This window comes from Miscanthus floridulus, chromosome 17 (assembly GCF_019320115.1).
Source record: "Miscanthus floridulus cultivar M001 chromosome 17, ASM1932011v1, whole genome shotgun sequence".
Classification (NCBI taxonomy): domain Eukaryota; kingdom Viridiplantae; phylum Streptophyta; class Magnoliopsida; order Poales; family Poaceae; genus Miscanthus; species Miscanthus floridulus.
The window spans coordinates 80,064,044-80,088,325 of NC_089596.1; the positions used below are offsets into that span (position 1 = coordinate 80,064,044).

A 24,282-nucleotide genomic window follows, 5' to 3' on the forward strand; every position below is an offset into this window, starting at 1 on the left:
ACAAACATGATTGATGAAGACGATTTTTCTTGTGAAGAGTACTATAATCAATGGAGTCAAGACATATTTGATGAAATGAATCTTCAAACAGTAAGTGTGTGCTACAATGATGCTAGTTTAGTTAATATTTATTTTTCCAACAATAACCTAAACACTAACACAATTGTTTATTATACAAAATTGATTATGCAGGAAGCTATTGGATCAGAGGATCAACGACACATCTCAAACCAGGAAACTGGTACAAATCAGAATGTTAATGATGGACTGCGGCAGCCAGAAAACATTGACAACAACAATATAAATGAAGAAGACATAGAAATATTCCTGGAAAATGAAACAGAAGAAGAAAGGCTAAATGATGGAGCAGATATTGATGACAAGTACATACCAAGCATAGGAATGCAATTCAAAAGTGCAGATGAAGCACAGAGATTCTGCAACGAGTACTCTTACATGGCTTGGTTCTCCCTAGTGGTTGCAACCAATTACCGGACTACAAGTAAGAAAAGATCGGTGTTGTGGTCCAAGTAACAGAAAGAGGAAGGTGTTGTGGTCCAAGTACAACATTGAACGACGAGGACAAGAATTATACAATAAAGCCATTTTTGTTAAATTCTAGCGAGAGCTACAGGATACAACAGCACTACAAACTAAAGTAATTGAAAAGGATGAGTTGTTTCAAGTATTTGTGGACGAAAATCAGCCACTACAACCACATCGAGTGAGGAAGTACCTTGTTCTTGTTAACTTACAAGAGAAAGGTGGAGAAAGAATGAAAAGAAGATGAGTAAAGAAGTACATGTGCTAACTCAAGCAGATAGCAGCACCCTGAGGTTCAACAACCTGTCCAGATGGCTTGTCACAATTGCATCAAAAGGGTCAAAGAAAAAGAGACAGTATGAGTATATGTTTGAGATTTCAAAAGTCCTAGAGGATCAAATGGATATGGTGGCTGATCCAGGAGGTGAACAAATCAATATACAAGTGCTTAGCCAGCTATCTCAAAGACTTTTGACATTGGCAACAAAAAGTTGTAAAACAGAGTCAAAGTTTGTATATTTGCTTGAAGCTACAAAAATTATGGAAGACGAAATACAATCACTCGAGGAAGAAGATGTCCAGTTTCAGCTCCAAAATGAAGTGAATACTTCAACAAGCATCACTAATGGAGTAATACATGGACAAGAAAACAACAGCACAAATAATATACAAAATCCAGAAAGGGTGAAGAGCAAAGGAAGACAAAAAAAGAGGAAGAGGTACCCAACAATAGTAGAAGCAGCAAAAGAGAAGGCAAAAAAGAAGAAATCAGCCACAACAACAAAGAAGAACTATCAAGTGCAAAAGAAGACGACAAAGGGATACAACAAAACAAGATAATTAAAAAGTTCATAAAAAGGGCGTACCCAGTGCAGAGAGCTCCCGCTCTGTGCGGGGTCTGGGGAAGGGTGTCAGTGGCAGTTCATACTACCAAAAAAATGATCTGTTGAAGGACTGCAATACTTATTATTAAGATTTACTAAAACAGGAGAAAATCAACACAACAGTGGAAACAACTCAACAGAAAGGCAATAGATAGAAGAATCAAAAACATCAGGTTGACAACAAGATTGAAGACCATTCGAAGAAATATAAAAAAATCATAATATTATGACAAGACATGTAATATTAAGTTATGAAAAAGCTGAGAATTAATATCACAAACATTTTGTGTAATGCTGCTATGAGTACTGTAACTTTTCATATTTGTTTGATATAATCTCTGCAGTACATGTGAAATGCACTCCTTACACGGATTTAACTCCTCCACATTAAATCTCCAGCCATGTATCTAACTAATTACATAAAGATTTGTGATTCAAAAAACCTCCAAAACAAAATACCAAGAAACTAATTACAGACACGAGGATCAATGCCCTACAAAAAAAATTGAAGCAACAATAAAAACATGTACTCACATAGCAGATATGTAGTATGAATAGCAAAAGGTACCTGCTTATAGAAGTTTATTACAAGAGATTTGTCAATAGAATTTCCTTTGCTGAAGAATAAATCAACTGCAAGCTTCACCCTTATGTTTGGGATATCAGATTGGTCAAACATATGCCTGAGGTCAATGTTTTTGTCCAACAACTCCATAAACTTCACAGCAAATATACCACAATCAACACTAGAAAAAAAACAAACAAAATGTCAATAACCCAAAAAAATGCATGATCCAATATTATACAATACTATATAACATGTAAGGTTCAGGTTCAACAAAAAAAACTATAACTGATTATTGGATCGTATTTTATAAACCAGAAACCAGCATGTAGGCAATTCTTTCTTATAAGCTAAAACACTTAAGTAACCCAAACTAAAGCAGCTTAGTAGACAACATGTGAGGTTCAGATTTCAAAATATCAGTCCAGATATGTATCTGGACATGTACATATGTATGATTTCAGACATCAACTAAGCACACCTAATCAGACCACACTACAGCCATGAGTCAAGAAGCTGAATATAGACCCATTCAGAGAACCACAGGCCTCATTCAAACTGACTCAATGAGGCAAAGCACATTGCAACAGGCCATCACACAAACTATTCTCATACCGGTAGTATACAACGTAAATAAAAAGAGAGTTTAGAGCAAATTTCAATTTTAGTGCACCACTTAATCTAACATTAGTAGTACTTGATAACGAAACAGGAACTTCTAATTATAGACTATAAAGCACCACCCTAAAAACATTTAAAGATACTTGACTGAAAACTAAAACTAAAAAACAATGAAAAAAAGCTTGACTGAAAACTAAAAAAAACATTGAAAAAAGTATTATTCATTTAACTGAAACCAAAAGAAACAATGAAAAAAACTGACTCATTCAATTAGAAACTGAAATTACTGAAATAGATTCTAGTGGGCTAAAACAGGCTATTCGTTTTCACTTGTGAAATTAGCACAGGCAGATACGGCAGTGAAACCAGCACACCATCATTCAGAAAAGTTTTAGGACATTCAGAAACTTATACTGAACAAAACATAATGAAAAGAAAAAAGACTGAAATACGAAACACAACCTGAACTTATACTGAAATAGATTCTAGTGGGCTAAAACTAAATTATTTGAACCGCATATTACACATGACTTGAACCGAAGAAAATTGAAAATAAGTTCTACTAAAATAATACTGAACTTGAACTGAAGGTACAAGAAAAAAAATAGAAGGAAATCAAATATGTTATAATAATCAGATTCTACCTAATTAGTATGTTAGCATTTTTTTCTCTAATGCTCCTACAACAAGTATGAACGTGCAAGACATGTGAATAAATGAGGCTCAGATACGGCTCTATCATCAGTCAAGAATTCTCAGAAGCAGCACTGGCGTTTTAAGCTGAATGGTTGTATACAGATCAATTACATGAGCAGAGATGGTGATTCTGATGCATATAAAACAACTAAAATGAAGGGGCAGGTGGCTATTTTCTTAGACAACTCATATTAAGAAATTCAACCATTATTTTTCCACTGCTTCATGGGTTAGATCAGAAGCGCGGTTAATGTCAAATCACTGCCACCAATCAAACGAACAAAGCAAATCAAAATATCACAAATACTCTAAATGACAAAGATGCTATGAATATTTGTATCCATTCCTTTGACACAGACCGAACAAAAAGATTTTTCAGGGCCTGCAACACTGAATGGCAAGCTAGATCTAGCACAGGCATTGGGGCTTCCTTCTTCAAAGGGTACAAATCCGACAAGCCCGGGGTTACCACCGTGCAGCAATCTAATCCAATAGTCTAGACCCTTCGAATCGCAAATGGGTAACAACAAAAACGAAAAGAAAAAATTACTGAAAAAAGGGGGAACACACGGATCTGTGGTCAAGCAGAATGACGGAGGGAGAGAAGAAGACTCACCTCAGTATATGAGGCGGACAAACAGCGACGGGCGACGGTAACCACACAACTGACGAAAACAGCAACGGACGAGGCGCAGACAACAAACAAACTGCGGCGCGGGAGGGAGAGGCGCAGATGCGGACGAGGCCACCGGAGCAGGGATGACAGCAGCGGACAAGGCGAGCGGAGCAGGGAAGATAGCGGCCCACGAGGCAAGCGAAGCAGGAGCGACAGTGGTAGACAAGGCGAGCGGAGCAGGGACGACACCGGCGGGCGAGGCGAGCGGAGCAGGCGAGGCGGCGGACGAGGCGAGCGGAGAAGGGGAAAATGAGCCGGCGCGGTTCCCAATTCAAAACAGCGAAGGCACTACACACGTTGGGCAGCGCCGACAAGATGACCCCACAAGGCAGTGACATAAAAAAATTTGTGTGCCAGGAGGAGGAGAAACACATGTGTGATCTATAGCATTCCTGTATTTGTAATCGTGATGAATCAAATAATGTAAAAATTGTGTTGTCAATATATATACAAATTTTGGGTCATATCTATTTTTAACCATACGGAAGTTTGTTTTTCATCTCAAACTATGAAACTATGTATTGGACACACCCTCCAACTATCAAAACAGGACGAATTTGGTGTATCAAACCACTACAAACCCTTGGGACTTAGACTGAGCTGCTACGGCTGAATACTAGAAAAACAACAAGAGATATTCCACTCCTCCCGGTTCCATGGCCCAATCAGCCCATTTAATCTTGTTCTGATCTAGGCCATGGGCTTGGTCCATCGCACAAGCAAACATAATACATGCAATATAGGACCCTAGCCCATCTCTTCTTTTTGAAAGGACCCTGGGCCATCTCCTATCCGGCAACCACAGAAACAGTAGGGTCTGTCTACCATGGGTCGAGTGATTTTGACGGCCGTCACACTCGAGTGTTGGACGCCGCACCATCACCCAATTGGCAACAAATAAAAAATCGAGTGATTCTTGTCCATGCAACACCTGATTTTCATGCAGGGGCGAATCCAGGATATCATGTCATTGGGGTCAATGACTAAGCATCGGGTCAAACACATGTTGATTTTCTATTTAAAAGAGTAATTTACAGGTGGATTAAAAAACTTAAGTATATTTCTGGCAAGTTACCGGGGTCAGCTGACCCCGATGGATACACATAGATTCGCCCATGTTTCCATGACCCTTGGATCTAGATCAAATAGTATAGATGGGCAACGGGCCGGCACGGCCCGATGGGGGTCGGCCCGATAAGGCACGCTGTGCCCTACGGGCCATGCCTCACAGGCACGCGGGCCTGGCCTTGGGCCCAGGCACGGCACTATGGGCCGATTTTCGTGCCGTGCCAGCCCGTCAGGCAAGGCAAAATTGGCGGGCCGTGCCAGCCCATAGCCCGGTTCACATGTAACACCTCAACCAGCTCCTCAACTCAATCACTTTAACATTTTCACATTCACAGATTCATTCATCATTCACAAATGACCAGATTCACAGTATCATCAGTGCTGCTGGTGTTGGAGGCCACTGGCGTCCTTGTCGTCGTCTGAAAGCATCTAGGCCCCTAGATGGGTTTCGGTGATTAATGACAATACGTTATTACTATGACTAACGTGTGTTTTGCAGAGGCAATTAAGTTAGGTCATGGTAATGGAGATCGATTGGGCAATCAAGGTGGTCATGCCCCTACGATGGAAATCATTTCGGTTTTCAAAGGATGGACGACAAGGTTAATGATGGACTAGTTCTAAGTGTCGTTTGGTGTTGAGGAGACACTTAGAGTAGTTTAGGACTTTGTTTTTCGTTTGGCCATACTATTAAAGGGGGTATGGACGGGTAGCTTGACCTAGATGAGTCTAGTGAGTTAGGTGTGATGTACACTTGTTAAAACTAGTACTAGGTAGCTCGAAAACAACCCTTTGATCCAATGGAGCAAACTTCATTCACATATGATCGAGAGTCGGAAGTGAATGAAGGGTCAAATACTAACTGAACGCTGGTTCCGGGTTGACCGGACGCTGGCGCAGAGTCTGGTCAGTTCATTTGACCAAGGTGAAATCGTCTGGTGCGACCGGACGCTGAGGGCCAACGTCCGGTCGACTCCAGTAAGGTTCCAGAGAGGGAAAATCACGACCGGACACGTCCGATCAGTGCTGACCGGACGCTGGCCAGCGTTCGGTCACACTGTAAACACTGGAGTTCGGGGTGTACTGACCGGAGCGTCCGGTCACCCCGTAGAGGCACATAACGGTTCGTTTTTCAGCCCATGTTATAAATACCACCTCCATTTGTGTGTGGAGGTACTTTTACTCATTCCAATAGCTGAGAAACACCTTAGAGAGTGCCAAGAAGAGCAAGGTCCTAGTGAGGTGATTGAGATTTGAGAATCCCAAAGAGAGCCCTCATTAGTGAGATGAAGAGTAGCAAAGTGTGCATCCACCTTTCTCATTAGGCTTGTCGTGGTCAAGTGAGAGTTCGTGCTTGTTACTCTTGGTGATCGCCATCACCTAGACGGCTTGGTGGTGATTGGGAGCTTGGTGATCATCCAGAGAGCTTGTGGATGACCCAACTCAAGTTGTGAGCGGTTGTGGGTGATTCACCGCGACGGAGTGTCAAAGAACCAACCCGTAGAGAGCACTTGATCCTTGCGCGGATCAAGGGGGAGCTACACCCTTGCACGGGTGCTCCAACGAGGACTAGTGGGGAGTGGCAACTCTCCAATACCTCGGCAAAACATCGCCATGTTTCTCCTTCTCTCTTTACTTTGAGCATTTACTTTGAGCATTTACTTTGAGCAATTCAATTCTTGTCTTTACATTCATAGAATTGTCATGCTAGAGTAGGATTAGAACTTAGGTTGCAAGTCGTTTGTGCGGTAGAACAATTAGAAACATTTTCTAGGCACAAGGGGTTAATTGGGCTAACCATATGATTTAATTATTGCAAAGAAATTTAGAATTAGCCAAATTCACCCTCCCTCTTGGGCATCTTGATCCTTTCAATTGGTATCGGAGCGTCGTGCTCACGTATTTAGGCTTAACCGCGTAGTGAAAGATGTCTTATGGGGATGGACCTCCTCCTATCTTCGAGGGGGATGATTTTCCATATTGAAAAATCCACATGGAGGCGTATCTAGAAGCTCTAGATGTTGGAATACTTAGAGCCGCCTCGCAAGGGTTCCAAAAACCTCGGGATGCTGCACACCCACAAGGCGATGAGTTGAATTACAAAAAATGGAATGCAAAGGCTAGAAACACCATTTTTAGAGGCCTTTGTAAAGATGTGTTCAACCGGGTGAGGAACCACAAAGACGACCATGCACTATGGTCAGACGTTTGTGCGCTCTATGAGGGAACAAAGAGTGAGCGTGAGGAACGCTATCATCTTATCATGAAAAAGCTCAACTCTTTTGAAATGCTTCCTAAAGAATATGCTAATGAAATGTATTCACGTTTGAATGTTCTTGTAGAGGAAGTCAATGGGCTTAGACTCACTCAAATGCAACCATCCGATGTTGTAAGAAAAATCTTGAGTGTTCTCCCCATTGACAAATATGGGCATATTGTGACCGTGCTACATCAAGGTGATCTTTCCACCGCTACACCGACATAAATCTTGGGAAAGATCAATGCTCATGAGATGTACATGAACATCACACCTCAAGATGGCTCATCCTTTACAAAGAAGAAAGAAAAAGATTTAGCATTCAAAGCTAGCCAAGAGAAGGGCAAAGCAAGGCTTGAGTACGAGAGCTCAAGTGATGTTGAATTTGATGATGCAAGCCTTGCTCTCATGGTGAAGAAAACCACCAAGATGCTAAAGAAGCTCAACAAGAGTGGCATCAAGTTCGATGGCAAGAAGAAAAAGTTCTTCACAAGCTCTAGAAGGAAGCCAATCTCCGAGATGGATTGCTACAATTGTGGAGAACTTGGTCATCTAGCACACCAATGCACCAAGCCCAAGAAAGACAAGTTCAAGAATAAGAACAAGGGCAAGAAAGATGACTCAAGCAATGAAGATAAAGATGAGAAGAAAAAGAACAAGCCATACAAGAAGAGAGATGGCAAGAAGAAGGACTTCCACAAGAAGAAGAAGAGTGGAAAGGCTTACATCGTCGGTGATTGGCTCACGGACATTGATTCATCCAGTGGATCATCCGATGATGATAGTGACAACGAGAAGGTGGCCGCCATTGTTATTGACTCATCATCTTCACCGCCACCACCGCCATCATCCTCTACACACCTATGCCTTATGGCCAAGGGTGAACGCAAGGTATCAAATAATGATGATAGTAGTGGTGATGAACATGCTAGTAATGATGATAGCGATAGTGATGATGATGAATATGAGTCACCTACTTATGATGATCTTGCTAGATTGCTAAAATAATACACTAAGATCATTATAAAGACTAGAGCTAAGAATGAAAAGCTAGAAGCTAAAAGTGATGCACTTTTAGCAAAATGTGATATAGCGAAAAAGGCTAGTGTTGAGCTTAGAGAAGCAAATGATGCCATGTCATCCAATCTCAAGAAGCTCAAATCTTCTAAGAAAGAGCTTAAATATAAACATGATAAACTTGAGTGGGTGCACAAAGAGCTCATCACTAGCCACAACAAGCTAAAAGAAGAATATACAACTCTTAAGATTAACCATGATAATCTTGTCATAGCTTAAGAATTTCTATTCAATGAGTCACATGATGCTACTAACCATATTGTTAAGATTGATATAGCTACATCATGTGATGACTTGATCATTGAGAGCATTGAGCAAAGTTCTAGTAGCAAGGGCAAGCAAGTGGTTGAGGCCGATGATTATGATGAGTTTGTCAAGCTCAAGAATGACAATGCAAAGCTTAAGAAAGATCTTGAAGAAATCAAAAGCCACAATACCATTGTGCTAGAAACTCTTGATCATGGTGGTGATTTGATTCTTAAGAATGAAAAGCCCAAAGAAGAAAACAAGAGGCTCAAGGAAGAGAAGAACCATGATGCTCTCAAGGAAGAAAACAAGAAGCTCAAGTTAGAAAAAGAGTATCTTAAGATTGGATTGAGCAAGTTCACAATAGGCAAGCATCTTCAAAGTAAGCTCCTAATGAACACCGTCATAAAGATGGATAGAAGTGGCATTGGGTACATGGCAAATCAAGAGAAGAAGAAGAAGGCTCAAGCTCAACAACAACAATCAAAGCCAAAGGCAAAGCCAAAGAGATGCTTTGAGTATGGACAAGAAGGTCACTTTGCTCATGAGTGCCAAACTCCACCACCACAACCTTTGCCCAAGCATGCTAGACCCTTTGCTTTCAATGCTCACTACATGCTTAGAAATGATTCTAGTGGGAAAATGAAAGTCATGTTCTTAGGACCTCTCAACAAGAATAGGCCTAAGAAAATTTAGGTTGCAAAGTCACTTGTTGAGAAGGTGAAGGGCCCTCAACAAGTTTGGGTTCCTAAAGCTTGATCTCTTGTGTGTAGGTGAACTACAAGACCAGTGGAAGTCATTGGGTTATTGATAGTGGTTGCACACAACATATGACCGGTGATCCTCGTATGTTCACCTTACTAGATGAAGAAGTAGATGGACAAGAAAGAATCACATTTGGAGATAACTTAAAGGGCAAGGTTAAAGGATTGGGCAAAATGGCAATATCAAATGATCATTCAATCTCAAATGTGCTATATGTTGCTTCATTGAGCTTCAACTTGCTATCCGTTGGATAATTATGTGATCTTGGCTTCCAATGCTTGTTTACCGAGAAGAAAGTTGTTGTATCTAAGAAGGATGATGAACAAGTGATATTCAAAGGATTTAGATACAACAACCTATATCTAGTGGACTTCACCTCCGAAGATGCAAACTTGAAGACTTACCTATTCACCAAAACAACTCTTGGGTGGCTATGGCATAGAAGACTTGCTCATGTTGGGATGAGCTCAATTAAGAAGCTAATGAAGAATGATTTGGTGAGAGGGTTGAAGGATGTGAAGTTTGAGAAGGACAAGCTTTGTAGTGCATGTCAAACTGGCAAGCAAGTTGCAAATACTCATCCAACCAAAGCTTTCATGTTAACCACAAGAGTGCTAGAACTCCGTCACATGGATTTATTTGAACCAACAACATATAAGAGTTTGGGAGGAAATCTTTATTGTCTTGTGATTGTTGATGATTATTCAAGGTATACATGGGTATTCTTCCTTCATGACAAATCTGAAGTTGCATCATGCTTCAAAAAGTTTGCCAAGAGAGCTCAAAATGAATTTGAAGTGAAGCTCAAAAAGATTAGAAGTGATAATGGAAAAGAATTTGACAACACAAACATAGAAACCTATTGTGATGAAGTTAGAATCAAACATGAGGTCTCCGCAACATATACTCCTCAACAAAATAGTGTAGTTGAGAGAAAGAACCGGACATTGATCACTCTTGCAAGAACAATGCTTGATGAGTACAACACCGCCGAAGCTCTATGGGCGGAAGCTATCAACACCGCATGCTATGCATCCAACCGCCTATTCCTTCAAAAGTTCCTTGGCAAGACACCTTATGAGTTGCTCAATGGGAAGAAGCCGAACGTCTCTTTCTTTAAGGTGTTTGGTTGCAAATGCTACATCTACAAGAAGCGGCAACACCTAGGGAAGTTTCAAAGACATTGTGATATTAGTTTTCTTGTTGGTTACTCATCAAAGTCTAAAGCATATAGAGTATTTAATCATGCCACCGGCTTGGTTGAAGAAACATATGATGTGGAATTTGATGAATCTAATGGCTCCCAAGGAGCACATGAGAATCTTAATGATATAGGTGATGAACCATTGAGGGAGGCTATGAAGAACATTCCGGTTGAAGACATCAAGCCTAAAGATGATGAAGATGATGTATAAGTGATTGATCCACCTTCTTCATCAAGTGTGCCATAAGATGGTGATAAAGATGAGAGAGTAGAAAATGAAGACACTCATGTCTCCCATGAGCAAATGGTGGCACAAGCACAAGATGTTGATGTTCCACAACCTCCTCCTCAAGTGGTCAATAGAAGAAATACACCTCTACTACAAGATCATCCACAAGATCTCATCATAGGGAGTCCATCAAAGGGTGTAATGACTCGCTCACAAAAACTTACTTCATTTATTGCTCATCACTCTTTTGTCTCTTGCTTTGAGCCAACTAAGGTAGAAGAAGCCCTTCAAAATTCGGATTGGATAAATGCCATGCATGAAGAGTTGAACAACTTCACTCGCAATGAAGTATGGACTCTTGAAGAGCGGCCAAAAGGTGCAAGATTCATTGGAACAAAGCGGGTGTTCCGAAACAAGCAAGATGATCAAGGTGTTGTTGTGAGGAACAAGGCAAGACTAGTTGCAAAGGGGTTCTCTTAAGTTGAAGGTTTGGATTTTGGAGAGACCTTTGCACCGGTTGCAAGACTAGAAGCCATCCGTATCCTTCTTGCATATGCATTACATCATGAAATGAAATTATATCAAATGAATGTGAAAAGTGCATTTTAAATGGCTTTATTAATGAACTAGTCTATGTTGATCAACCTCCCAGGTTTGAAGACCCTAGATATCCTAATCATGTTTATAGGTTGTCCAAGGCATTATACGAGATTAAGCAAGCCCTAAGAGCTTGGTATGAGCGCCTTTGGGACTTCCTCATTGAGAAGGGCTTCACTATTGGGAAGGTCGACACCATACTATTCACCAAGAAGCTTGATGGGCATATCTTCATTTGTCAAGTGTATGTTGATGATATCATCTTTGGATCATCAAATGAAGATTCATGCAAAGAGTTTGGTGAATTGATGTCGAAGGAGTTTGAGATGTCAATGATTGGTGAGCTTACATTCTTTCTTGGTTTTCAAGTCAAGCAAATGAAAGAAGGGATTTTCATCTCTCAAGAGAAATATACAAAAGATCTTCTCAAAAAATTCAAGATGGATGAATGTAAGCCAATCAAGACACCAATGCCAACTAATGGACATCTCGACCTAGATGAGGAAGGTAACAAGGTTGATCAAACTCTCTATCGCTCTATGATTGGTAGCTTGTTATATTTAACCGCATCTAGGCCCGACATCATGCTTAGTGTGTGTATGTGTGCTAGATTTCAAGCTAATCCTAAGGAAACTCATTTAATTGCTGTAAAAAGAATCCTTAGGTATCTTAAGCACACACCAAGCATTGGCCTTTGGTATCCCAAAGGAGCTATATTTGAATTAGTTGGCTATTCTGATTTGGATTATGCCGGATGCAAAGTTAATAGAAAAAGCATATCTGGAGGATGCCATTTGCTTGGTAGATCACTTGTGTCTTGGTCCTCCAAGAAACAAAATAGTGTGGCCTTGTCTACCGCCGAAGCGAAATTCATTGCCGCGGGTGCTTGTTGTGCACAAATACTTTATATGAAACAAACTTTGCTAGACTATGGTGTAGTTCTAGAAAAAGTACCTCTTTTGTGCGATAATGAAAGTGCGGTAAAACTTGCAAATAATCTGGTTCAACACTCTCGCACCAAGCACATAGATATCTGCCATCACTTTCTTAGAGATCATGTTGCTAAGAATGATATATCATTAGAAGTTGTAAGGACCGAGGATCAATTGGCGGATATCTTCACTAAACCGCTAGATGAGGCAACATTTTGTAGATTACGGAATGAGCTCAATGTTCTTGATTTTAGCAACTTTACTAAAAGATGAGCTTGTGTTGTCCTTTGCACTGCATTGTAATATACAACATGTTTAATCTTTGGTAATGCATATAGGGCTTGTCTAACATGGTTAAGATAACCACCGAAAAGCGTGTGAAGAAGCTTAACCTTGGATCAAACTTGACAAGCAACTAGATTTACATTCAAGTATTGCATATGCATGAATGTTGTTTTGTCGTTTATCTTAAATTGCCCTCTTATTGCCTATTTTCTTAAAAAGAATTATAACCCAAGGCAAAATATTTTTGAAAAACATGAGGGTTTGAGAGAGGTCACTCACATCAGTCCCAATTGGTATTTATTTGGATCTTATTGGAGTTGGGACTTGATTGGGAACAGGCAGCACGAAGGACATTGAAGATTCGCTGAAGAAAGAGTGACCGGACGCTGCACTGGACTCTGATGTCCAGCATCCAGTCAGTTCATAGGAGGTGAACTACTGCTGAGAAGGAGTGACCGGACGCTGAAATAGTGTTCTCCCAGCGTCCGGTCAGAAGGCGATCCAGCGTTCGGTCAAAAGAAGGTGACGTCGACAGGATCAACCAGACTCTAGCTACGTCCGGTCGGTGTCCACTGGACACATCTGATCATGATTCTAGGGGTTTTGGACCTTACTGGAATCGACCGAGCGCTGGGTGGCAGCGTCCGGTAGCTACCACCGGAGCGTCCGGTCAATAGGAGTCGTGCGGATTTCGATCTCTATTATTCTTTCCTTATCCAACTCCATCGGGGACCCTTATATAGCGAGCCGTCGCGCGTCCGTGACCTATTCTGCCAACATCGCTGCCTCCACAACCTCGCCAAGCCACAGCGCCAGCCTTGCCCTAGACACCACGCTAGCCTTCCCGCGCTGCCGTAGCCGCAGCCTCCCACGCCCGAGCGCCACCCCCGCAAGCTTCACGTGCCGCCCGTAGTTCCCCACGCCTCCACTACCCGCGCCGCCGTGTGCTCGTGCCCTAGCTACATCAGCATCGCCACACAGCCTCATCCTCCTGCCCAAGCCGCCACCAAGCTCCACGCCCGCAGCAATCCAGCGACGCTACCACGCCAGTGCTCGTGCCCTAGCATCGCCCTAATCAGCGCTGTTTCTAAGAGTTTTTTTGGTGCCCTAACCGAGCTGCTTCCCTCACTGATTCATCGAAGAGCATTGCCGATCCAGCGCATCACGAACCCTAGCCTCGCATTGCTGATCTGGTGGTTCCCCGATTCGTTCCTCTTCTCGTCGTTTCGCCGATTCGTCAGGTAGGAAGCCCACGTTTCAATTTCATACCTAATTGCTTGCTTTCTTATGATTTCATATCTCTAGATGCATAATTAAAATTATTTGTATATCCTATCTATTCTATCGTGCAGCGAGTCGGTGCCGTTGAGGTCTCAGTGGCAGTTGTCAGTCAACTCGGGGCCAAGCTCGCGAGTACGGATCGAGGCCAAGCCTCGAAAGTGTTAGCAACAGTTGATCTTTGTTAGAGGTAGTAGTTCTTGTTAGATGGCTCATGTCAAGAACATCGAAGGTGGTCCAGGTGATGAGGATCCGAGGCGTCCACCTCGCTTGCCTACAGATCCAAAAGGCAAGGCAATAAAGAAGACTGCAACAAAGAAGCGCAAGTACCCAGATGCAGAGACAGCTAGAACAGCCGTAGTTGCAGAGGCTACAGAGCATGCCGAGAGAGGAGGTGCTCACAGTGGTGTTGTTATTACAGATCAGTAGCTTCCACCAGCGACAAGAGAAGCACTTGATGAGGTTGAGCGCTTTCATGGTGGTCCAGCTGGGACTCTCATGCTTGGTGGACGGCGTGTTGCCATTAATGAGGGTCAGCCTCAGGGGGAGTCTCAGCAGCATACACAGGCAGCAGAGCAGACTCAGGAGGGACAACAGGCCGAGGAGACAGTGCAGGCACCTCAGTCATAGCTTCACCGCTCTGGTCGTTCCCATGCTCCAGTCACACCGAGGGTAGATACATAGCGGAGGGGTTCTCGTCCACCGCATAGACCACAGGGTCTGCCTCTGGTGACACACTTGGACTTGAGGGCTGCCATAGCCAAGCAGGTGCAGCAGCTTAGGTTTGTGGACTTTGAGCAGTGGTTCCCGCCAAGGAGGGATGACAGAGCATCAGAGGGCTTCTATACACCACTCTAGGAGGATTTCTACAAGCATATCTTAACAGTGGTGCTGTATTTAGATCTCAGCGGGTGTGCAACATAGAGTCTATTATTGTAGTAGTCGAAGAGCACATTCGCCCCTACCTTGTATATCTGCCGGGGCTGACAGACTTGATTGGATGGACCAGATTATAAGTTCCTTCTTGGGTTCGTCAGTTCTATGCTACTCTCTGGATTGACCCGCATCACAGATATATTCACTTTGCATTCAGAGGTAGAGATTACAGGCTGACGAGCACTAGGGTCAGGGAGATTCTCAGACTTCAGGAGCAGCCTGTTTGGCTACATGAGGTGTGCTATGGCCAGACAGTGCCTCCTAGATGCCCTCATGGCGGTATGATACCTCCTATAGATCTAGTCCACCACTGCTTCAAGGAGCCTTTTGGCGAGGGGTCGAGCAGGACTCCCAGTGATCTCACTCCTATAGCTAGAGTGCTGGATGCCATTATGAGGAGGACCCTAATTCCGAGGATGGGGTATCATGAGGGCTTGACTCGCTTACAGCTATGGCTTCTCAACTACCTAATGCAGTAGACAGTGTTTGACATCTAGGATCTTCTTCTATCAGAGACGGAGGATACTATTGCTGAGAGGTTCAGAGGTCACCATCAGTTGCCTATGCCCATTGGATCACATTTCTTATTCACAGGGTAGTTATAGTGAGGCTGCCTGAGATGCTAGCTGAGTACAGTGGTGCTACTACCGAGTTCCCTACTTATAACCTGACTTAGATGATACGGCATAGTACACCTATAGCACCTAGTTAGCCGTGCCGTCGTCCTAAGGTGCCAGAGACTGTAGCCCAATAAGATGATATTATCAGGGGTATTGCAGCTACAGAGGAGGAGGAGCTTGCTCAACAGGAGGGGATGGTCGAGAGTGACCCCAGTGACAGCTCAGACGAGGACTACTAGGACATTCCTTAGATGCCTACATGTCGACATGATCATGAGGCCGGCAGCTCTAGTTCAGCTCCACCTGCACCGCAGACAGACCCCGCTCTTCTTGCCATACTTGAGCGGATGAGGCAGGACCAGGCATGCCAGGCTCAGGAGACAGCTGCTACTTTCGCATAGTTCCAGACTCGGCAGGACGAGTTCCAGCGATAGTAGCTAGCTATTCAGCAGCAGCTGCGGGCTCTACAGCAACAACAGCAGGCCATGCATCAGTAGCAGATCCTCATGCAGCAGCAGCTTCTTGGATTTATGCAGCATGTTGTGACAGCTATTGGGGCTCCACCGCTATAGCCTTTGCCCCAGCTTGGTCAGACTGCCACTACTTCTATGACTTCAGCGTTACAGCCTAGTGGCTTCAGAGTCAGGGACAACCACCAGCATAGTTTGCTTCACCTATAGAGTAGGTGTCCTAGTATTTTGCTTCACCAGTGATAGCCCCGCAGTTCACACCTCTTTAAACGGGCTTCACACCGGCAGAGATGTCCTCGCTGCTAGTGTTAGAGACTACAGTGTCCAGGAGCCTTGGTGCTTCATTCAGTGAGTTGACAGGGCATCCCACTCCTCCATACTTACACGTCCTAGGTCCTTCTACAGTTGCACCTATCACCGGGACTATAGAGATGCTCCTATCCTCAGTGGCATCATCAGAGCCGGCTGCTTCAGTCATACCAGCACAGCCTACAGCAGCTCTAGTTCCTGATCCGACCCAGACTGCTTCAGCATCGCTTCCAGCTATAGAGGGTCAGACAGCTCAGAGCTCAAGATTAGATGATGATGGCACTCAGTTCCAGCTCGCTCCTCGCACCTTAGCGCCCGGCTCGTCCGCTGCAGCCCCACCGACCGACCCTTAGGATTTGGTGCTTGACGCCAAAGGGGGAGAGGGTTCGAGTATGTTAGACTTAGGGGGAGCGGCATATCTAGGGGAGCCTAGTTATTAAATTAGCTTATCTATTACATTTAGAGTTTCTATGTGTGATACACTATTATGCATTCGTCGTGTGTTTACATTTATGCATTAAACTATATCTATGTGATAGTGATATCTACGTGATCATGATATATGACATGTGTGCTCTCTACTTTGAATCATTTATATGTCATCACTTGTGCTATACTCATTTGCCTTTGCTTCCGCGTTTTACTCTGATGCAAATGAGCTTCATTACTTATACTCATGCTTATTTCATATCTTTTGAGTACATCATATTGGCTTGGGTCATATAAGCTTGCCTAACACTTTTGTTCTTATTGCCAAAAGCTTATATGAACCAAGCATGTTAAAAACCTCATCTCTTTCACATACTCGAGGTAGTATTGTCATCAATCACCAAAAAGGGGGAGATTGAAAGCATCTAGGCCCCTAGTTGGGTTTCGGTGATTAATGATAATATGTTATTACTATGACTAATGTGTGTTTTGCAGAGGCAATTAAGTTAGGTCATGGTAATGGAGATCGATTGGGCAATCAAGGTGGTCATGCCCCTACGATGGAAATCATTTTGGTTTTCAAAGGATGGACGACAAGGTTAAGGATGGACTAGTTCTAAGTGTCGTTTGGTGTTGAGGAGACACTTAGAGTAGTTTATGACTTTGTTTTTCCTTTGGTCGTACTATTAAGGGGGGTATGGACGTGTAGCTTGACCTAGGTGAGTCTAGTGAGTTAGGTGTGGTGCACACTTGTTAAAACTAGCACTAGGTAGCTCCAAAATAGCCCTTTGATCCAATGGAGCAAACTTCATTCACATATGATCGAGAGTTGGAAGTGAATGGAGGGTCAAATACTGACCGGACACTGGTTTTGGGTTGATCGGACGCTGGCGCAGAGTCCGGTCAGTTCATTTGACCAAGTTGAAATCGTCTGGTGCGACCGGACGCTGAGAGGTGAAGTGACCGGACGCTGAGGGCCAGCGTCCGGCCGACTCCAGTAAGGTTCCAGAGAGGGAAAATCATGACCAGACATGTCCGGTCAGTGCTGACTGGAGTCCGGTCACACTATAAACACTGGAGTTCGGGGTGTACTGACCGGAGCGTCCGGTCACCCCACAGAGGCACATAACGGTTTGTTTTTCAGCCCATGTTATAAATACCACCTCCATTCGTGTGTGGGGGTACTTTTGCTCATTCCAACAGCTAAGAAACACCTTAGAGAGTGCCAAGAAGAGCAAGGTCCTAGTGAGGTGATTGAGATTTGAGAATCCCAAAGAGAGCCCTCATTAGTGAGACCAAGAGTAGCAAAGTGTGCATCCACCTTTCTCATTAGGCTTGTCATGGTCAAGTGAGAGTTCATGCTTGTTACTCTTGGTGATCTCCATGACCTAGATGGCTTGGTGGTGATTGAGAGCTTGGTGATCATCCAGAGAGCTTGTGGATGACCCAACTCAAGTTGTGAGCGGTTGTGGGTGATTTACCGTGATGGAGTGTCAAAGAATCAACCCGTAGAGAGCACTTGATCCTTGCGCGGATCAAGGGGGAGCTACACCCTTGCGCGGGTGCTCTAACGAGGACTAGTAGGGAGTGGCGACTCTCCGATACCTCGGCAAAACATCGCCGCGTTCCTCCTTCTCTCTTTACTTTGAGCATTTACTTTGAGCTTTTACTTTGAGCAATTCAATTCTGGTCTTTATATTCATAGAATTGCCATGCTAGAGTAGGATTGGAACTTAGGTTGCAAGTCGTTTGTGCGATAGAACAATTAAAAACACTTTCTAGGCACAAGGGGTTAATTGGGCTAACCATAGGATTTAATTATTGCAAAGAAATTTAGAATTAGCCCAATTCACTCCCCCTCCTGGGCATCTTGATCCTTTCATCGTCGCCCCTGCACCATCGCCATTCAGATTGATCGGAGCAGAGCCGTTACCGAGGAGATCAACACCAAACAACACCGTAGCGTCGTCACGGATGTCGTCATCGTCCTCTGGGGAAAGCCCTGCTGCGACTAGGTCCTCGTTGCCGGTGACAGGATAGACGACATCATCATCGATCATGGCACCCTCGGTCACGAGCGGCAGATCTCCAGCACCGTTCCTCAACAGTGCGCGCGGCCGCCTTGCCCGATCTATGCCACAGCTAGACGACGAGGCATCGGTGTCGGTGTTTCGAGTAAGCACCGGCTAGTAAATTTGTATATTGCGCGTCTGACCTGGATGGTGTGCTAAGAGGGTACAAGGATTATAGTAGTTCAGGCCGAATGTCCCTATGTCTAGTTTCGGGCTGCTCGTGTTACCGGCACTGAGTTTGTAGTTGGGGTTACAAACAGACGAGTGAGGGAGGAGCTCCCAAGTCTCTGGTGGGATGCGGTGTGTTTGTTCGATGAATCGATGTATGATGAACCGATGTGCGATGAACCAATGCCCCTTAGTGGGAGCCCTGCTTTCCCTTTTATAGGTCAAGGGAAAGCAGGGGTTACAAATGAAGGGAAGAAAAAAAAGGAAAGAGAAATAAGGCTCCTGGAGGTGTGCCGTCCTCCTCTTCGTGTGGGTCCCACTGACCCTATAGATCATGGTGGCAACGGCGTTGTACCAGGGTCCTATTGGCCGCTGCAGCTTACGTGCGGGCGTCGCGCGCCATTCTTGTCTTCCGTCCCATCCGAACAGACGGAATGGTCAGAGGGTCCCCTGATAGAGGTTGTACGAGGGGTTGGCAATACAGCGCCAGTCAACTGACGACGGTTGACTAATGTTGGACGGTGCTCAGGCAGGGAGTTGGCAGCATAGTGCTGGCCTATTGACGCAATGGGCGACGTGAGTTTCCCAGCATGGCCTGATGCGATCGCCAGTCGCATCAGGACGCGTCCGAGACGTGCTCCTAGGCGTGCGCCTCCATGCCATAGTGGTTGAAGTGGTTCGAGTCCTACCCTGGGACTACTGCTTTGGTCCGGTAGCAGATCCGATCCCCAAGGATCGGGCGAGGCGGAAATCTCTCCCTGGGAGCCAGGCGAGACGGAATCCAACCCCCAAGGGTCGGACGAGGTGGGGCCCTCCCCGTGAGACCGGACGAGGCGTGTCCCGGCCCCTAGGGTTCGGACGATGCAGAAACCTTGTCCTCGGTGTCGGACGAGGCGTGGCCCGACCCCTGGGGGTCGGACAAGGCAGAAACCACTAGTAGAAAATTACAACCATCAGCAAAAATTGACTATGCACTAGTCGTTTAAACTCAAAAGAATTATGACTAGAACTATAGGTACTAACAGAAATGTATTTAAGCTATAGTCGTCCAAGTACTTTTAAATTGTATTATATTATCAATGGAAAGGTAAACATAGAAAAATGGATTTATGCACAATGCTTCCATCGTTCCTTGATAAGTGGAGTAACAAATAACTATAAAGGTTACTAATGAATTATTTCTACAATCACATGAGTGCAAAAGGCACCTAAAACAAAGCCATAGCTAAAAAGATATGAGCTTTCAAATTTTTAGGGACTTAATTGTAAAGAAAAGGACCTATCTGTAAATATTTTATAAGCCATGGACTAAATGTAAAACTTTTGGACCTCAAAATAATTATAGAAAAACATAGGGCCCCCTTAGAAAATGTCATTTTCCTCCTCATGACCATGGCTATGGCAAGCCGGGTAGTGGTGGCGCCGCGCGAGGCATTAGAGATAACGCAATAGAGAGATAGAGAGAAGAAAAATCGAATTTATTATCTTAGGGATTCTCAAACTAGAAGCTCCCTACAATAGTTCTAGTGTGCCTTTCCCACGGAGTTGGTACCCAAATATAGGGAGAAGAACTCCCTACCTACATATCAATTAGCAATATGGTACTAATTGATGTTGCATCTTTCACCTCCACTAATGCGCCTAAATAAGCGTTAAAGCCCATTAGGGAGCGTAGACATTTGGGCTTTTGAAGAGATCGATGATTTTAGAGATTTTTGCAAATCGTATCAAACTCTTTTAAAATATTTAGAAATTATTTTGAAAATGTTTTCCCTAAAGATTTTTTTTAGCAAAACATTCTTGAAAACCTTTTTAAGTCAAAACTTGTTACAAAATTTATTTTAAAAGCAAAGAAAAACCTATTTGAGTTAAACAAATTTTATAAATTCTTTTTCACTCAAATAAAACTACACAACCAGCATGAATCTAAAAAATAATATTTTTTAAGAAAATCATATTTTCACTATTTAAATTGTCAACAAGCTAATTAAATCTTGAATTTTTTTAGAAAAAAGTATTGAAATCATTTATTTTATTTTATGAATACTATTGACATCTCAAAATAGAAATTTTGGGGTGTGAGATTTATCTAGAGGAAGGTAGAAAGGGGAGGAGAATCTTGGAGGTGGACGGAAGGGGAAATTCACAAGTCATGTAATTACCAAACTTATGTACACTTCTACCGGCTCCATCTATAAATATGATATTCAGGTTCTGGTGAGATAAAATAAATGCATGTGCCCATGTGTAAAGGATATTTATTTTCTTAATTCTAGCGGGTCTTGGGCTACACCTCCAACTTTATATGGAAAAAATCAACCTGATGAAGTGCCTAATTGACGATGACTGTTGTGTTATTGGGACTAATTATTCATTATATTTTTGGACAAATGAAAAAAAATCCCAGAATGTCTAATATTTGTGGATGGAAAGTAATATTTATTATTCCGATGCTGCCTGTCATCTTCAAAAGTTTACTCCACACAATTAGTATTTCTTATCCATAGGTTGCAAGAACAATAGATCCATTTTTAGAACAATAGGTTGTAAGAGCAATAGATCCATTTTTATCCATGCAAAAATGGATAAAAAGCTTCTTTTATTAGAAGAAGAGAAATTGCCGAGGTCGTTTGAAAAATTGGAATTTCAATACGTAATTTTACTGTTTGGCATCCATTTTTAGAGGTGGTTCTAGATCTAGCTACCTCTAGAAATTGTTCTGTAGGAGTAGCTAGATTCAGAGCCGCCCCTACGAATGGAACGATTTCTACGGATGGCTGAAAATACCAGTCATCCCTATAAATGTATTTCTAGAGACGGCTTGTTTTGAGATCTATTTTTAAAGACGGTTTTAGATTGAGCCGCCCCTAAAAAAAGAGTCGTCTCTGCAAATACTTTTTCTAGTAGTGATTCAAGAATAAACAACTCTAATAGGCGAGTGCTTGCGTCCACCTTATAAGTTTGTGCTCCCCCACATCAATTTTTGATTTAACTAAATCTCTAGAACTATAATCTTCAAATTTCTTTTCACTCATTAGAATTGACAATTTTTAACACTGTACCCATGACGAGTTCAACTTGATCTTTTTTCTTTTCCAGGGTGTTTTAAATGATGAACTTGCGGTTGCCATCAAGAAAATTCAATATCCACACAAACTTTCTATGGTGCAAATATGTGATAAACTCAGACACGTTTCAAAGCTTGAGCACAAAAATATAGTCCAGCTTCTCGGATATGGATATGCAGCAGATTATAAGGATTATGTGTTTTTGGTGGAAGAGCACATGCCGCATTGAAGCATGGACAACATTATCTATGGCATGTGTCCACTGACATACTAGATCGATTACTTTTTCCCCTAAGATAAATTCTGTATCGCGAACCAATAGTTATTTATTTCCACGTGATGCATTTTTCAGGGTCTCAATTTGATTGGTCCTCTCGCCTCCAGCTAATTCAGGGTATAGCACATGGTCTACATTACCTACATGAGCAACGATTTGTCCATTTGGATTTAAAGCCAAGTAACGTCCTGGTGGATTCTGATATAAATCCAAAGACAACTGATTTTCGTAGAGCAAAAATGCTTGTCCAAGGTGATGATGTGGTATCTCATGACACCGAGTACTTATTGGCAGGCACAATGTAAGCCTTTCATTCCGTAATATTTGAGTAAATTGAAGGAGTGTTCCAGAACACAACAAAATACCATTAAAATGCGATATGCTAATAGAATGACAATACATGCAAGCCTTTTTTTTTCTTTTCATTTCCCCTTAGATAACTAAATTCATTTTATATATCATACTACAGGGGATATATGCCTCCTGAATATATCATTGAAGGCATTGTGTTGACGACAATGTATGATGTCTAGTTTTGGTGTCATCCTTCTTGAGACCATAAGCGGTATGTGCAGATCCGAACCAGCACGTCACCAAGCTTCAATTGAATGGGTAAGTAATTAAAACATGCGCACATGCTATATATAAGCATGTTCCTACTGTACAAACTATAAGTAGGAGTAGTACATACTCGTACTAATTTCTTACTTGCCTCTGTAATTATGTAAAACCCCCTTGTGGTCTCAGCGGCAATGTGGACCACTGGATCATACGAGTTAGTGAGATGATAATGACTGTTAAAAAAGAGATTGTAAGGAAAACTACAATGGGCAAAAACATATCTAATATATGCCCCAGCTACAAACCTTATCGTCATTCTGCCATGCTTTGTTTCAGGCTTGGGTAGCACGGGAGGTTGGGCGGATGGAGGAGTTACTTGATCCATCACTGTGTTCCGAGTCACAGCTAAAGGGGGTAAGAAGATGCATGGAGATAGGGCTTTTGTGCACCCAATCTGATCGTGCAGACCGGCCCCCTATGCTGGATGTTGTCGAGATGTTGGACAACAAGAAAGAGCTGCCAACCCCAAAGCAACCAAAATACACCAAAGTAAGTGCCTGATGATCACATATATAGAATTTCGTTTATCCCCCCATCTTCTTATTTATTTACTATGGACGTACATATATATTTATTTACTCGCTTGTACACTCACTGCAGGTTCCAAGAAACTCAAAGTCCATGGTACATGAATAATAAGGGCGCGTTTAGTTGGCAAAATTTTTTGGTTTTAGCTACTGTAGTACTTTCGTTTGTATTTGGCAATTAGTGTCTAATTATGGACTAATTAGGTTCGAAAGTTTCGTCTCGCGATTTCTCACCCAACTGTGCAATTAATTTTATTTTTCGTCTATATTTAGTACTCCATACATGTGCCGCAAGATTCGATGTGACATTTTAGGGTGAAAATTTTTGGAATCTAAACATGGCCTAATAGCCAGAGGAGAATGATGTATGAGTACTCGGGAATCTTGATTTGTGTTATCTCTACTGCAATAAATATTGTCGAGACATGTTTCGTCTATATTTGTTCTTCCCAGCTTGTAAAGGGAAGTTAAAACTTTCTCAAATTATAGACATTTGTATCCCCCATACTGTTTTTTTTAATAATTAACTTTGTATTGTGTTACAATGCATACTGATGAAGTCCAATTATGTGTAAACCACAGGTATATATGCTTGTAAAAATCATATTCATGGAGAATTTTGCTTTACACAATTTTTAGTTCTCTGTATGTATGCATGCACCCAACGATCAAGCAGGGACTCGAACTTGTGGACAGGAATCGCTGCTTTTGGTTCACCACGGGATTTTGCCGATTGGACGGGAATTCCCATGGTCGTCCACAGTGCGACCTGGACAGTGGACACCTGGTACGGTGGTGCATGCTGATGCTGTTTGCTGTTGCAGAGGAGCTAGGCCTCCGAGACGGACACGTGATGCGGCGG

The 24,282-nt window shown here is 42.8% G+C and overlaps 3 non-coding genes and 1 pseudogene across 3 annotated transcripts; 1 reads left to right on the top strand and 3 right to left on the bottom strand.

Annotated features, from left to right (window-relative positions):
- The first annotated feature begins 6 nt into the window (after positions 1–6).
- Positions 7–23,529, top strand: LOC136515841 (G-type lectin S-receptor-like serine/threonine-protein kinase At4g03230; annotated as a pseudogene).
- LOC136519233 (small nucleolar RNA Z223) lies at positions 3,330–3,422 on the bottom strand. The gene has a single exon (XR_010774790.1). It is a non-coding gene; the product is annotated as a small nucleolar RNA Z223 (small nucleolar RNA).
- LOC136519309 (small nucleolar RNA U36a) lies at positions 3,492–3,576 on the bottom strand. Its single transcript, XR_010774858.1, has one exon. It is a non-coding gene; the product is annotated as a small nucleolar RNA U36a (small nucleolar RNA).
- LOC136519310 (small nucleolar RNA snoR134) lies at positions 3,642–3,788 on the bottom strand. Its single transcript, XR_010774859.1, has one exon. It is a non-coding gene; the product is annotated as a small nucleolar RNA snoR134 (small nucleolar RNA).
- Positions 23,530–24,282: the final 753 nt, after the last annotated feature.